Below are 17,633 nucleotides of genomic sequence, written 5' to 3' on the forward strand. Positions count from 1 at the left end.
TGAAGAATTCCTTAAAAAGTAGAATTGGCTAAATGGAAAGGAATGTACAAAAGGTCCCTGAAGAAAATAATTCCTTAAAAATTAGAATTGAGCAAGTAGGAGCTGATGACTGTGAGATCAAGAAACAATAAAGCAAAACTAAGAAGAAAGGAAAAATAGAAAAGTGTGAAATATCTCATCAGAAGAACAACTGACCTGAAAAGTAGATCCAGGAGAGAGAATTTTAAAATTATTGAACTTCCTGAAAGCCATGATTTAAAAAAAAAAAAGAGCCTAGATATCATCTTTAAAGAAATTATTATGGGGCAGCTAGGTAGCACAGTTAATAGAGCACTGGCCCTGGAGTTAGGAGGACCTGAGTTCAAATCTGACCTCAAGACACTTAACACTTACTAGCCATGTAACCTTGGGCAAGTCACTTAACCTCAATTGCCCCTCAAAAAAAAAAAGGGGAAAAAAAGAAATTATTAAAGAAAACTTCCCTGATATTCTAGAACCAGAAGGTAAAATAGAAATTGAAAGAATCCTGAAAGAGATCCCAAAAGGAAAACTCCAGGAATATCATAGCCAAATTCCGGAGCTCCTGCCTGGTTCAAAGAGAAAATGTTGCAAGCAGCCAGAAAGAAACAGTTGAAGTATTATGAAACCACAATCAGGATAACATAAGATGTATCAGCTTCTATATTAAAGGATCAGAGGACTTGGAATATGATATTTTGGAAGGCAAAGGAGCTAGGATTACCACCAAGAATCACCTACCCAGCAAAACTGAGTGTAGTCCTTGAGGGGAAAAAATAGATGTTCAATGAGATAGAGACCTTTCAAGCATTCTTGATGGGAAAAAAAACAACTGAATGGGAAATTTTACTTTCAAATACAAGACTCAAGAGAACTATAAAAAGGTAAACAGGAAAGGGAGATCATAAGGGACTTAAGGTTAAACTCTTTACATTTCTACATGGGAAGATGATACTTTTAACTCATAAGAATTTTCTTAAGGCACAGATGTGAGTTGAATATTATGGAATGGTATCTAAAAAATAAGATTAAGAGGTAAGAAAGAGGAATGCACTGGGAGAAAGGGAAAGGGAGAATAGAATGGGGTAAATTATCTCACATAAAAGAGGCAAGAAATAGGGGCAGCCAGGTGGCGCACTGAGTAAGAGCGCCGGCCCTAGAGTCGGGAGACCTGGAATCGAATCTGGGCTCAGATACTTAGCACCACACCCAGAAAAATAACTGGCCATGTAACCTTGAGCAAGTTACTTAACCCCAATTCCTTAAAAAAAAAAAAAAGAGGTAAGAAATAGCTTTTACAGTGGAGGGGAATGTATGAACCTTCCTGTCATGGGAATTGGCTCAAAGAAGCAATAACATAGATACCCAATTGGATATAGAAATCTGTCTTACCCTACAGGAAAGTGGGAGGGGGAGGGAATTGATAATACAAAGGAAAAGGAATTGAGGGAGGTGGTAGTCAAAAGCAAAACATTTTTGAGGATGGGCAGGGTGAATGGAGAAAAAGAATAGAATAAATGGTAGAAGGAGAAATAAGATGGAAAGAAATAGTTAAAAATCATAATTGAAAAATTTTTTGAAGCCAATTTCTCTGAAAAAGGCCTCATTTCTCAAATATATAGAGAATTGAGTCAGATTTATAGAAGAGCCATTTCCCAATTGGTAAGTGATGAAAAAATATGAACAGTCCGTTTTCAGATAATATAATTAAAGCTATAGCCATATGGAAAAAATGCTCCAAATCACTATTGATTGGGGAAATGCAAGTTAAAATAACTCTGAGGTACTACCTCACACCTATTAGGTTGGCTAATAGGACAGAAAAGGAAAATGACGAATGTTGGAGGGGATGTGGGAAAATTAAGACACAAATGCATTGTTGGAAGAGTTGTGAACTGATTCGACCATTATGTAGAGTAATTTGGAACTATTTCCAAAGGACTATAAAACCATGCATACCAATAGACCCAGTGATACCACTATTCAGTCTGTATCCCAAAGAAAAAAACAAAAAGGAAAAGGACCTATATGTACAAAAATATTTATAGCAGCTCTTTTATGGTGGCAAAGAATTGGAAATTGAGGGGATGTCCATCAATTAGGGAGAATTGATTAGGGAGAATTGGGCTGAACAAGTTGTGGTATATGATTGTGATGGCATACCATTGTGCTCTAAGAAATTATGAGCTAGATGCACTCAGAAAAGCTTGGAAAGACTTACATGAACAGATGCAAAGAGAAATGAATAGAACTGGAAGAATGTGCTACACAGTAACAGCAATATTGTAAAATGATCAAATGTGAATGACTTAGCTGTTCTCAGCAATACAGTGATCTAAAACAACTCTAAAGGACTTTTGATGAAAAATGCTATCTATCCCCAGAGAAAGAACTGATGGAGTCTGAATACAGATTGAAGCATTTTTTTTTTTACTTTATTTGTTCAGGTTTTTTATTTTGATCTGTTTCTTTTACAACATGACTAATGTGGAAATATGTTTTTCCTGACTACACATGTATAACCTATATCAAATTGCTTACCTTCTCAATGAGAGGAGGAGGGAGATAATTTGGAACTTAATTTTAAAAATGAATGTTGATTTACATGTAATGAAGGAAAAATAAAATACTAAATTTTAAAAAAGAAATATAATGACTACATACATCTACATATATATGATGTAGATGACATCTTTCTCATTTCCAAGCTATCTGACTATATAAACCCTATGAATGCGATAGTCTCATCACCTGGATCTGAGATCTCTACTTGAGATAGTACCTTCTTCAGCCATGCCTGGCATGGACCCTGTTTTGGAAAACCAGAACTTCCCTGAACCTACTTTGTGCCTAGGTAAACTTTGTTCCTAGAGGATTTGTTAATGTATCATTTATTTTATGCTGTCTTTTTAGTTCCTCTGATTATGTTCTAAAACAAAAGTGTCTATTTTAGAAAGGGAACCTTTAATAGCTATTAATCTTAAGAAACAAACAAAAAATTAGTCAGTTTCTGATAGTTTCTATTAAGGTAATATGTGACCTTACATCCCACAGCCTTACACAGAGCATTGATAATTGTGAACTGATTATACCCTTGAACCTGGCCAGTCTTAGAAGTTGAATAGGATGATAGGACATAGATTGCACATAACAACTGAACATTCATTCATTCATTTATTCAATGAACACTTAAGTACCTACTATGTGCAGAGTATATTTGTCCCACTCATTTAGTAATCTCTGCACACATGAGTGTGAGAGACATTTTGACCAGTCTTGTTGCTACTGTATAGTAAATGTGCTTAATAGATATTTACTAATTAAATATAAATATAAATTAAATTTTAAAAAGCTCAGAACATGTGCCTTCTTTATGAGGTTACCTCTTCTTTGTATTCTGAATTCAGTTCAGTTTAATAAATATTTATTAAGTATCTACTATGTGTAGAGAAACTCATCACTCAAAAGAGTTCAGCCTAAGTATCAACATGGGAAAACCAAGTAGATGAAGATACTAATTGTCCTGACTGACATGCAGTTGCATAAACCAACCAGTTACAAATCAGAAGAGAGGATAAAGATGATGAACCTTTTACCTGCCCTTCATGTAGACTTGTTATACATAGGGAAATATTAGTGATAAGGAAAGTTTAGAGGAATATATATTTGTTAGTCTCTGTGTGGAAATGGTCTTTTTGTCAGTCTGTATGTGGAAATGGTCCAAATAAATAGGTAGGCCTTGCCAAAATGTGGAAAACATGTAAGACCATTTAAAACTATTATGGTTTTCTGTTACTTCAAGTAAGTTGGAGAGATTGTCATATACAGTAATGCATAGTTAAATTATGAATTGATTCAACCATTTTGGAAAATAATTTGGAACCAAGTTCCAAAAGTCAATAAGCTGGACAGAAAATGAAGGAGGATGTTCATGTATTGGAGATGGTTGAATAAATTATGGTATATGAGTGTAATGGAATATTCTAATGATACAAGAAATGATGAAAGGGACATTATCAAAGAAACCTGGAAACACACATATGAAACGATGGGAAGCAAATTGAGTTAAGACCTGAAAACAATTTATATGGTAACATCAACATTGTTAAAAATAATAACAAAAAAAAAACCTTAGAAGACTCCAAAGGACTGATGATGAAGCATAACTACTTACCTTCTGACAGAGAGGTGATAGACTAAAGATACAAAATTATAAATACATTTTTTAACATGGCTAATATATGGATTTATTTTGTTTGTCTAGGCTTATTTGTTAAATTATTTCCTTTTTTTTTTTTCAATGAAGAATGGGGTTTGAGAAGTAGAGGGCTACTATTAATATTGATTTTTTTTAAAAGAGAAAGAGAGAGAAGAGAGAAAAAGTCATTGAAACATTTTTTTTAATGCACAAGAGAGAACAAAGGAAAAGCCATAAAGAAACAGAGACTAGCAGAAAGCTTTGAAAGGTGTATGTTGAATTTATGGTATACTTTAAAAAGACAAGCTGTTTGGAATAGATTTGTGGTTTTTTATATAGTCCTTTTTTCTGTTCTACTCTGCGTATAAAAATGCTCTTTTTTTTTCTTTTCTTTTTGCTATTAAGTCCAGGATTTTCAAAAGAAACAAAATCCTGTAAAAAGCAGAAACTAGTTTTGTCTTTTCCAACTTATCAGTGGCCAGGGTCTCAAAGATTGACTGCCTCACAAATTTTTAAAACATCTGTAAATTTTAGCAAAATAGATAAACCCCCTTAAAAATCTCAATAGAAGGGGTGGCTGGATATAATGAATAGAGCATTGGCCCTGGAGTCAGAAGGACCTGAGTTCAAATCCAGCCTCAGACATTTGACACATTTACTAGCCATGTGACCTTGGGCAAGTCACTTAATCCCTATTGCCCTGCCTTCCACCCTCTAAAAAAAAAAATCTCAATAAAATAGAATCTTTTTAAAGTTAAGCAAAATGGTAAAAAAAAAAAAAATCATCGTGATTGATTTTTACAAGTATCTTTAAAAAAAAAACAGATTTTTATTGTTTTTTTGTGTAACCTAGGACTTAAGCCTAATTATTTGCATAAAGTTCTCCTTTTTGGTGGAAAGAGTGTTTACTCACTTCTTGGTACCTGTAGTGAGGGTAAGGTTGGTGAGATTGTGGGAGAGGAGAGCTTTTCTTATTCTGGCTTCCAGATTTAAAAAAAGACATTCTTTTTTTTTTTTTTTAAAGCAATCGGGGCTAAGTAACTTGCTCAAGGTTACACGGCCAGTTATTTCTGGGTGTGGTGCTAAGTATCTGAGCCCAGATTTGATCCAGGTCATCCCAACACTGGAGTTGGTGCTCTTACTCGCTGAGCCACCTGGCCGCCCCTAAGCAATTGGGGTTAAGTAACTTGCTCAAGGTTACACGGCCAGGTGTTTCTGGGTGGGTGCTAAGTGTCTGAGCCTGGGATTCTATCTCCAGGTCTTCTCAACACTGGAGCCGGTGCTCTTACTCGCTGTGCTACCTGGCCGCCCCTAAAAAAAGACATTCTTGATTCCAGGCTCTCTTCAAAGAGAAGTCCTTGGAGGGAGAGAAAGACACAGGAATAAACTAACCTTTAGAGGATTTGGTGGCTCAGTATGTCCCTTTTCCCCAGCTTGATGCACTAGAAATGCCAGGGAACTTCCTTTTTGGTGAGTTAAATGACTCTTGAGTTGAGCTGAGTTATCTCACACCCAGTGAGAGAGGTCATTTACTCTGTGTATTGCCTGGTATATTCTTATCTATATAACGTATATTCTTATATATATAACTCCTCCAGTTTCAAGAGTGTCTTGATAAATCATTATTGGGAAAACAATTCTTAAAATTTCTAAGTCCAAAGAAATGATTCCATAGAGAAATGGGAAAAAAAACCCATATCAAATAAACTCATATTAAGCAAGACCAAAACAAAGTGCCTAGAGAGAATTTCTAAATTGAATAGTGCTTTTCCAGAATTTATTTTGGTTATTATTCTGTTTACTTACCTTTCAAAGGACCTGTTACTATAATTGTTTTATGATTGTTGTTTTATGTTGGGCCTGTGGAACCAAGTGCTGTTTCATTTTAAGAAACAAAGCTACCAGTGGAAAGTTTCTCTTTAAGTTTAATAATACTTCTGACATAAAGCTAGTATTTCTATTTATTGGTCTCCTTTAATGCATCTTCTTCTGTGAACCATTTTTTATCTGTTTAAAAAACCTTAAGTTCAACTTAAATTTTATTTCTATTAAGGTGGGGATTTATATTTGTGTTCTATAGCTTTAAGCTTTTTAAAAGAAGACAACTTTTATTTTTGTTGAATTAGAGCAGTTTGATGTAGATACCAGATAGTGGGCTCTGCTGTGAATTTTTCAAAAAGGAAAAGTTAATGATGCTTTCCACATAATATCAGTAATAGTTCATTTGCGTAGTTTTATAAGGGCTTTATATTATCTCATTTGTTTCTTACAGTTCTGGGAAGGCTTCATTTTTTAAGAAGGAAGATAAGTCTTAAGAGAGGTTAACTGTCTTAGGCAGGATCACACAACTAATCGTAATTGTTTTTTTTTTAATTTTTTAAAAATCAAAAGCTTTATTAACTTCTGGTTTACATCATTCATTGGCACCAGCTTTTGAGTTACAGATTTTCTCCGTGTTTTTCCCCTACCCACCATCCCAAAATAGTGATCCCACTGGATATCCCCTCTTCCATTCTGCTCTCTCCCATATCTTCTCCCATGCCTCTTCGACTTTCCAGTAGGGCATGGTGGATCTCTATGCCCCAGTGCCTGTATATCATATTTCCCAGTTACATGTAAAATAATATTAATAATAATATATATTTTAAATATTTGATTTTAAGACTTTGAATTCCAGATTCATTCCCTTCCTCCCTTGTCACCCATCCTTACTGGGAAGATAAGCAATTCGGTACAGGTTGTACATGTGTAGCTATGCAAAACATTTCTGTAGTGGATATATTGTAAAAGACTGACTATATTTCCCTCCCTCATATCCCACCTCCCACTTGTTCTATTCTCTACTTTGATCCTGTCCTTTTTCAAAAGTGGGTGCTTCCAACTTCCCTCCCCCCCAGCCAGCCCTCCCTTCCATCATCCCCCCCTCTCATCCCTTTCCATCCTACTCTCCTGCAGGGTGAGGTACCATATTTAGTGTGTATGTCATTCCCTCCCTGAGCCAAATTCAGTGAGAACAAGGTTAGCCCATTCCCTTTTGCCTTCCTGTTCTTCCCCTCCATTGTAACTATTTTCCCTTGCCTCTTCTATATGAAATAGTTCACCCCATTCTATCTCTTCCCATCTCCTCTCATTATATTCCTCTCTCACCTTTTAATTCCTCTTTTAAGTATCATCCCTTCCTATTAAATTGATCCTGTGCCCTCTATCTATGTATACCTGTAAACATATATATACATATTCACATATGTATTCATATGCCTATATACCCTCCTATATAGAAATATCTATATTTCTATTCCCTTCAACTATTCTCATACTGAGAAAAGTTTCATCAGTTACAATTATCGTTTTTCCATGTAGGAATGTAAATAGTTCAACTCTGGTAAGTTCGTTATGATTTCTTTTCCCTGTTTACCTTCTCATGCTTCTCTTGCTTCTTGTATCTGAATGTCAGATTTTCTATTCAACTCTGTTTTTTTCATCAAGAATGCTTGAAAGTCCTGTATTCCTCTGAATGACCATATTTTCCCCTGAACATGATACTTAGTTTTGCTGGATAGGTGATTCTTGGTTTTAATCCCAGCTCCTTTGACCTCTGGAATATCATATTCCAAGCCCTTCAATCCCTCAGTGTAGAAGCTGCCAGATCCTGTGTTATCCTGATTGTATTTTCCTCAATATTGAAATAATTTCTTCCTGGATGCTTGTAACATTTTCTCTTTGATCTGGGAATTTCGGAACCTGGCTATAATATTTCTAGAAGTTTTCTTTTTCAGAAGGTGATAGGTAGATTCTTTCAACCTCTATTTTGCCCTCTGGTTCTAAAACATCAGGGCAGTTTTCCTTGAGAATTTCTTGAAGGATGATTTCTAGGTTCTTTTTTTGATCATGGCTTTCAGGTAGTCCAATAATTTTTAAATTATCTCTCCTGGATCTATTTTCCAGGTCAGTGGTTTTCCCAATATGATATTTCATATTGCCTTCTATTTTTTTCATTTGTTTGGATCTGTTTAATAGTATCTTGATTTCTCATAAAGTCACTAGCTTCCATTTGCTCCAGTCTAATTCTGAAGAAATTATTCTCTTCAGTGAGCTTTTGAGATTCTTTTTCCATCTGGCAAATTCAGCTTTTTAAGACATTCTTTGTTGACTTTCTGAGCTTCTTTTGCCATTTCAGTTAGTCTATTTTTTAAGGTGTTATTTTCTTCAGTGAGGTTGTTGACTCTCATTTCATAATTTCTTGCATCATTTTCATTTCTCTTCCCAATTTTTCCTCCACTTCTCTTATTTGCTTTTCAAAATCCTTCTTAAACTCCTCTATGGCCTGTAACCAGCTGTTGCAGCAAGCACCCCGGCGTCCTCAGGGTTTGCTGCCACCACAGGTTCTTGGATCTGCTTTGTTAAAGGAAAGCAACTCAAAATGGGTTAACAAGCTTACTTTAATCAGTCAGACATATATCGTTTACCTTGTTCAGGGGAAAAAGGTCAGCACCCCGAACTTCAAAGTATACAGGCAGAATTATCAAGACAGAAACAGATCAAGTAGACAGATTTCCAAACTGTCCAACCATTACATCCATACCCAGTCAACATCTGGGTTTCCACTTCTGGGTTTTTCAAAGCCGGGGGGGGCCCTGGACAACGGCTTCCCAGAATACAGATCAAATCACAGAACACTTCTCAAAGTGAGCCCCCCCCAAAGCTACACATCAGGGCTTATATAGCCTTCTTCTGGCTCAGAGAATGTAACAACCTTATTGACTCACTGGCCAATCAAGAAGTATCTACTGAAAAACAAGCCTCCCACCCCAGGCTCCAGGTGCACTTTAGCCTAGGGGCAGGGAAGATCTTCAAATTTGCAGTCCCATTATACCAGCTCATATTTTTCTTGGAAGCTTTTGGTGCAGGAGTTCTAACTTTACTGTCTTCCTCTTATTCCATGCTTTGATTCTTTTTGTCCCCAAAATAGGAGAGTAAAGTTGGGTTGCTCTGTTTGTTTTGTTTCCTTTGCCTGCTCATGTTGCCACTCAATTGCTTGACTTTTGGGCTTTTTGCCATAGTAGGACTCTGCCACCAGAAAGGGGAGCTTCGTTCCAAACGCTGGGGCTTTCTCAGCTGCCGAAGGTATTATTTGGGTGTCCTCTCTGAAGCGTCCACATCCTCTGGCAAGCTGGTCACACACCCCAGGATCTCCACCCTAGACTTCAATCCAGATCCAAGCAGGTTAAAGCAAGAATAATTACCCCTCAGACTGGTTGCTTGGCCCCCCCTACCATCTGCAGACCAGGAGCTGAAGCAGCTGTGTGGCTGCAGCTGCACGGCCCCAGCGCCTCAGCGGCTTCTCACCCCAGGGGCAAAAGCCAACCACACTCCCAACTACTGGATCCCAAAGTCCACACTGCACTGACCTCTCACTTTGTCCTTAGCATCTGTGTGTTGATAATTCTGGAAACTGCCACAGCTGTTGGTGATCTGGAGTCCCTCCTCCGCCAGGCACAGGGCTGGGCTCAGCTCCCAGAGCGCCGCGTAGGCCGATACCTGCCAGCCTTCCAGGCTGTCCTTAATGGGAGGTTAGCTTCTCTGTGTCATTTTGTGGGTTCTGTAGTTCCAAAGTTTCTTCAGAGTCACTTTTTTTAAAAATTTTTTTTTTAAAGCAATCGGGGTTAAGTAACTTGCTCAAGGTTACACGGCCAGTTATTTCTGGGTGTGGTGCTGAGTATCCGAGGCCGGGATTTGATCCAGGTCATCCCGACACTGGAGCCGGTGCTCTTACTTGCTGAGCAGAGTCACTTTTTACATGAAATGGGGGAAGTGGAAGCTGGAGCTCCAAAGAAGTCCAGTTTCTACTCAGCCATCTTGACTCTGCCCTCCCTTAATTGGGTTTTGACCCTAGATCATCTTTACTGCAGATACCAGTCACCAGCACTATTTCCCTTCCTGGTTCGTTTGTTTGTTTACTGAAACCTTCTGTTTCCAGGTGTACCCTTTCTTGACCCAGTGAGCCTTCTCTTATAACAAAGTTTACAAAAGAAAAGAAAAATCCAGTACATTGACTGAGTTATACAGCTTATGTAGCATTCCATACCCCAAATCTCCAATATGTCTAGAAAGTGGAGAGGTGCATTTTCTTAGTCAGTCCCACAAAAGAGTGATTGACCTATAAGCAGGTTGTTGGAGGTTCATCCATAATACCCCAGGCCTGCCTTTCTACCATTAGCTCCACTTGACTTCTGCTTCTCCCAGTCTCCTTGTGTACATTTAGAAAGAAATGTCTCTTACTTGTGTTGTCTCTATGGTGTCACAATGTTGCTACAATAGTCTGGTTGCTTCAATCATCACTCCTACATTTATGTTGTCTGGGATATTGAGAAGCAAATAATCTCAAGTCTGGCTATCTTTCTTTTGAATGCTTCTTTATTATTGAATGTCTATTTTTAAATTTATGGTTAAGCTCTTATTTGTATGGTATATCACCTCGAGCTGTACCCTGAGTTCCATTTTTTTTTTAATATGTTATTCCATTGCCTCCTGCTTTTTCTGGTGGATACAGAAGAGCCTTGTGTTATTTGAATTATCTTTCCTTTGTTTTTGAAGGTTTTTCTTTTGGTCTCCTACAGAAATTATTATTTCTGAATTAAATATTTTAATTTAATCACATGTGTCTTGGGCATTGCAGCATTAGGTTTTTTTTTTTTTTCCCTGGAGGTGATCTATACATCCCTTCAAATGGTATTTGTTTTTCTATGCTCAGAACTTTGGGGCAGTTTTTTTTTTTTGTATTAGTTTTTGCGTTATAGTGTTCTGGGTTTTGGATTTTTGTTGGTTTTTTTTTACTTCTGTTCTTCTGGGATTCCTATAATCCTTAGGTTATCTCTGTATATCTGTCTTCAAGACCAATATGTTTTGCTTGAATGGAGAGCATGTTGTCTTTTTTCTTTTTTTTGGGGGGGGGGTTATTTATTTTAAACTTAAATACAAAACAAGAGAAGAAAAAAAACATTGCCATGTACACAGTAGAACATAACAGAGGATTCAATATAAAATAATAAATTTCCATTTCAAGAAAAATTACGTAATATTTTTATTTTATTTTTTTGCTTTTTGGAGCAATTAGGGTTAAGTAACTTGCACAAGGTTACATGGCTAGTTTTTTTGTGTGGGTGTTAAGTGTCTGAGGCTGGAACTGAACTTGGCTCTTCCTGACTCCGGGGCCTGGCACTTTACTCACTGCACCACCTAACTGCCCCGAAAACTTATATAATAAATACTATAAGTTGCTTTCAAAGCTGCCTGCCCAGCTTTTCTTTTCTTCCTTGTAGGTTTCTTTGTTCTCTGCTGTGTACTTTTTACTTTATTTTTTTCCCCTCACTCTCTCTTCCCACCCTAAAGAACGTGACTATTAAGTGCTAATATTAAGTGCTAATATACACACACATATATGTGTATATAGATATCTGTGAACATACAGACACATATGTATAAGAATATACTATGCTTATTTCCACTTGTCACCTGCTTCTCTGAGGGTGGATATCATCTTCCTTCTTATGTTCAAGTTTTTCCATGTTTTTCTAAATCAACCAGTTTATTTTTTACACTACAGCAATAGTCAAACCCAGTTATATCCCATCTGAGAGATTGTCTATGAAAGTTTCCCCCTTATTTTCTACATTCTTTATATTCTTGGCCACATAGGTCTTACTTATACAAGAAAATTTTAATTTCAATAATCAAAATTAGCCATTTTACTCTTCAGCAATACTCTCACCTTATAGAATAGTTTAAGGTCTGATTCTGCCAATCTGCTTCCTTTAGATCTTTTTTCTGTGATTTCTTTGAAATTCCTAACCTTGTGTTCTTCGAAATGAACTTTGTTATTATTTTTTCTCATGCAGTAAGATAATTTTTTAGTAATTTAATTGGATGTCATTGAATAAATAGATTAGCTAGGTAAAATTGTCATTTTTGAAAACTATTATTGGCTTTACCTACCCATGAACAATAAATACTACTTCAGTTATTTAGATCTGACTTTATTTGTATAAAAAGTGTTTTATGTTTATGTTCATATAGTTCCTGTGTCTCTTTTGGCAGGTATACTCTCAGGAATTTTATGCTATTTTAAATGGTCTAAAGCAATATTGAATAATATTGCCGACACATAGTGTAGTTTCCTATTTTTCTCCTTTGTGAGTAAATCTATTTTAGCTTTAGCTTTGTCTTAAATCATGATTATTACTCTTGCATTTTTACATGATATATTCTACTCCTCTCCTTTATTTTATCTTTGTGTGTATCTCTTATTTTTATAGCATTCCCTGAAAGTAACATACTGTTGAATTCAAATTTTTAATCTGGTATCAGTTTTCATTTTATGAGTAAATTCATCCCATTCACATTCTCAGCTATAATTACTTGTTATATATTTTCCTTCTTTCTATTTTTCCTCACTATTCTTCTTACCTTATTCCTATCCCTCCTCACTTATGTGCTTTACTTCTACTTGCTACCTTGCCCTCCTATTCATTAACTTACCCATCCCTCCAACAGTCCCTCTCTTATTCACTCCCCCTACCCTATCTCCTAGCCCTGTTTTTTTCCCTGAGTTTAGAAGACTTTTATACCCTTCTAGATATATATGTTGTTCCCTCTTTAGCCCATTCCAGATGAGAGTAAGTTTCTAGTACTATCCCCCCCCAACTTCTTCTGTTTAAGTTTTTCCTTCTATTTCTCATTTGTGTGAGGTAATTACTCCTTTTTATCTATCCCTGCACAATTTTATTTTTTTTAGAATCACCTCATTATACTCATCTCAGTCCAAGCCTTTCAAACTACCCAAGTAAGAATAATAATCATAAAAGAACTAATAATATTTTTATATATAAGAAGTAAATTATTTGACCTTATTAAATCCCTTATAAATGTTCCTTAATATTTACTTTATATTTCTCCTGGATGTTATATGTTTAATTTCCCCTTAAGTTCTGCTGTTTTTGTCAACATGTTTTCTTTTAATGTAATTACTTTTTGCTTCTCCTGGATTGTTCTGTCTCATATTTCTGTATATTTGAATTCCCATCAGTTTGTCTTCTCTTTTGTTTATTTGGTAAGGTTTGTCTTTGCAGATGCAAGTTTTTCTATTCTGCCAATTATTTCTGTTGTACAGACCATAAATTCTGCTCTTGTAAACCACTTTTCTCTTTTAAACCACTAAGGAACCGCATGTCATGTTTTTATGTTTTCCTCAAATTCAGCAGGATCCTCTGTCTCATCAAATATTAAGTCATTTTACTTTATTTTTAAAGTATTTATTCACAGAGGTCTGAACTCGTTTACTAGATCTGGAGATTATATTTTCTGCTGTTGTCAATGTTCTCCTGGTTTATCTGCTTGTGTTCTAGGTCTTTGTCTTTTCTTCCTCCTGAAATGTTTTGTAATTTCAGTTTTTTCCCCTATTTTATTGTTCACTTTCTAGCTCCCTCCTCTCTAATGGTGGTTTCCCTGGGGGTTGGATCTCAAAACATCTCAGTCTCCTTCCACTCTAGGCAAATTACAGTTTAACCTAGGTCTCTGCTGCAAGTGACTTTTAGGGGGTCAGAACTGATCCCAGTTGGATTCTGTGCTTTTTAACTAGGCTAAGTGGAGTGCCTCATAGTCACATACAGTATCCTGTCCTATTAGCTCTGTTCCTCAGTTCCCTGCACTAGCAGTTCAGAGCACTGTCACATTATTGCAGCTGGGATTGATTTCTGTCACTTGGAATTTGTATCTAGGGCTTTGGGAGAAGGTGGGGTTAGTGTGTGGTTAAACTCCTATTTCTAGCCCAGACATATGTTCTGCCTCTTTCCCTCTGATCCTCTACTCTCATACAGACATTTTTGTAGCACCTAGTGTGGGGACATCGGCTGTTGTGGCCTCAGCAAACTTATACACTTTGGAGCTTAGGCCAGTACAACACCATGAAGAGGGAGGGAGAACAGCGTGTATTTTATTGCAAGCCCATAGTTAGGTCAGTGCAGAGGGGCACTGAATGAGTGAGCTTTTGGGGGTTTTTTTGTTTGTGTTTTTTAACCTTCTTTTAGGTCCCTGGTGTCTTGGACCATAGAGGTCATAGAAGTTGCTGTATCTTTAGTGTTTAATTTCTGTTTTGGAGAGGTTTGATAGGTTATCAAGGTAGAGAACATATCTAGTCCTCCATCTTGTTGGTCACATGACCCTGGATTAAATTCCATTGATAGTAATTCTCTCTTGTCTAGTCTGTTCTACTGATCTACTTTTCTATTTTTAAACCAGTACCAAATGGTTTTGAAGATTCCTGCTTTATAATATAGTTCTGAAGGGGCAACTAGGTGGCACAGTGAGTAGAGCACTGGCCCTGGAGTCAGGAGGACCTGAGTTCAAATGTGGCCTCCAACACTTAACTCTTAACTAACCATGTGACCTTGGGCAAGTCACTTAACCCCAATTGCCTCACCTTCCCCCTTCCAAAAAAATAATATAGTTTTGAGTTCTGGAAGTGCTACTCTCCCTTCATCCCTACCTTTTTTTCATTATCTTCTTTGATATTCTAGATTTTTTGTTTCTTGAAATGAATTTTATTATTTTATTTAGTTCTATAAACTATCATATTGGCACAGCCAACCACGAGTACTGAATATTCCTCAAGCTACACACACACATAATATATATGCATGCATATGTACACACATATACATAACCTATATGTAATATATGATATGTATAATCTGTATACATATAATATCTGTATATATTATCTTGTTTGATTGTCATACTAGATTTCTGAGCCAAGTGCTACAGAAATTATAATCTCCATTTTACAGATGAGGAGGCTGAGAAAAGTTAAGTGATTTGCCCAGGATCATCCCATAGCTAGTAAGTGTATAAGGTGGGATTTTTTGCTATATCTATTGTATATCAAGTACTCACAGACCCCGTAGAGAACAAGTTTGCTATGTCTTAACACATTCAAAAGTCATCTTTATAGTATGTGTCTAACAACAGACCAAATATCTGCCTAGCCATATTCAGAGTGGCTTATTACAGAAATTTGGTCACCAGATGACTAATTTGGGGGCCATGGCAATTCATGAAATGTTGAGGGATTGCTAACTGTGTTGTTGAAAGGAGCTTCCATAATGATTAAATTATATACCTTTCAAAGTATCAAAATAAGAATCCTCTGAAGCTCATATGATCTCTATGGTAGGTCATGGTAATGAAGGAAGCTAAGAGGTGGAAGTAAAAGGGCAGAGCATTCTAAGCATAGGGGATAGTCACTGAAAAGGCATGGATGGAGACTGGCGATTGAGTGATGTTATCTGAGGAACTATGATTAAACCAGTATAGGTAGAGAGTAGAGTGTTTGAAGGAGAGTGAGGAATGGTGAATAAGATGTTAGAAGGTTGGAAAGTTAAGATGGGGCCAGTGAATTGAGGAACTGGGATGTTAGGGTATTTGAGAAAGTATCAGTTTGTATATTGCAGTCCCCTAGAATGAAGGCAGGAGAATAAAGAGAAAGAAAGACTTTGAGCCAGGCACTGAAGTCATCGAACCAAGAATAAGAATGTCCTGGGAGTCTATAGATTAATATCTTGATTGAGTGATAAAATTTGGGTAGTTAACCTCAGAGCTGGAGAGGTTGCTTAGTGAAGGTGATCTTGGAGCATCTGGAATTGGCCATAGGAAGCAAGGAGTATTCTAACTGCCCTACTAATGACAAGTTAATTGGGGATGTGAGAGAATAAGTTTAATCAGTCAGTACTACAATGGGTAGTAAGAGAAATGATGTCATTGGGCAAGAGCCGTATCTCATTGAGGGTCAGAAGATAGAAGGAATGAGAAAGAAAAAAGTCTTTATTTTGGAACAGATGTTCTAGAGGGCACAGTGGAAGAGGCATGCAGGTTTGGAGTGAGAAATTGGGAGTAGAGTTAAGGTGGACAGGCCTGAAGGAGAAGTGAATTGAGCATGGGGGAATGGGATTTGACAGCTGGTGGTTCAGTATTTCTGGGATAGGGTGAATAGGGATAGGAATAGGCTAATCATCAATCAAAGTGTAATAGTTATCTTTTCTTTTTTAAAAAAATCTCTAGCCTTAGTATAGTGCCTGGCAAATAGTAAGCATGTAATAAATGCTTGTTGATTGGTTGGTGGATTGATTTCAAGTATAAAGTTGAAATAAGAGGGAGCTTACCACTGATGGTTTCTATTTTTGTAGTAAGATCAGAGGACCTTTGCTTAGAGGTATTGTGGTAGCTGATAGGTTGCTCAAGGAGAAAAGGGATTTACAATAGATGTTAATTAATCATCAGCAATTAGAAAAGAATACAAGTGATAAGAGCCTATAGAATTTTATTTCCTATTTTGTATGTAATGTGATGTTACATTGTAATAAACTTGGTAGACAATCTGCCCCTTTCTAATTTCTGTCGTCCACAACACACACATGCACACGGAGCTTCAGCTACAGAATAAGAATATTTGATCTGGAAAATACTCTAGAGTAACGCTTATTTTGTCCAACCCCCCTCTTATATCAGTGTGTCCTTGTCCTTGTTATATAGGTGAGAAAGCTGAGGCCTGGAGAGGGGAAGTAGTTTGCTTCAAGGTCACAACCAGTAACCTTAGGATTTCAGATTGGCCAAACTGGATTAGAATTGAGGTCTCATTCCTGTAGTCTTTTTATGTACCACATTGTTCGTTATAGTGCAGTTAAAAAAAAATACTAAAATCTAATTCTCGTTTTGTAGGACTTGAAGTAGCTAACATTCATTCTCCTTGTAAATGTGTTGTCTGTTCACATGCATTTATCACAACCAATGGAGACTTGATTTGAAATTTTTTAATACAATCTAAGATCTGTAAGTCAGGCAAGCTACTTATTATCCATCAATTGTCATGAATATAACAGTTTCATTTATTTTCCTTTTAGACTAAGTATTTCTGAAAACTTAATAGTTTTTATATAATTGAATTCATTAAACGTATATCTCATGATTTCTTTTTTTGCTTTGATACTTGATAATTTATCTCCTTTCCTAAATGTGGGCTTTTATTGAGTGGTTAGAAAGTGGTGAAATGGTAGGGCATCCATAGCAACTAAAAATATAAGACCCTTGGAGAGCTAAAAGGATTAACTGGGAGATGCTGCTGGGGGGTGAGGAATGCCTCCATCGTAAAGACAAACCAAACCAGACAGCTATATTTTCTTGATGCATCAGGAACTAGGCCCTTGTTTAAATTGACTGACTTTTGGCTTTCTTCTCCTCCCACTCTAACTTACCATACTTTTCATTTTCTCTACTATTAATATTGTAATAACAACTGCTGTATAATATTATTTACTGGTATAGCATGAATAGAACATTAAGCTGTTCAGTTCTACTGAGGCTTCAGTAA

General features: G+C 36.6%; 1 protein-coding gene across 3 annotated transcripts in view; it reads left to right on the forward strand.

Annotated features, from left to right (window-relative positions):
* The window catches only part of BLTP3A (bridge-like lipid transfer protein family member 3A), an 88,783-nt gene that overhangs the window by 25,171 nt on the left and 45,979 nt on the right, over positions 1 to 17,633 (forward strand). Inside the window, exon 1 of one of the 3 annotated variants that reach the window (XM_069073494.1) lies at positions 15,095 to 15,109. The exons of the other annotated variants lie outside the window; for them this stretch is intronic. The gene's annotated coding sequence lies outside the window, so the exon portion shown is untranslated. Of the gene's footprint in view, positions 1 to 15,094; positions 15,110 to 17,633 lie in introns of those variants that run through there. 3 annotated transcript variants of the gene reach the window in all.

This window comes from Petaurus breviceps, unplaced genomic scaffold (genome assembly GCF_028583685.1).
Source record: "Petaurus breviceps papuanus isolate PSGF00001 unplaced genomic scaffold, PetGlider_PUasm1.0 90865, whole genome shotgun sequence".
Classification (NCBI taxonomy): Eukaryota; Metazoa; Chordata; class Mammalia; order Diprotodontia; family Petauridae; genus Petaurus; species Petaurus breviceps.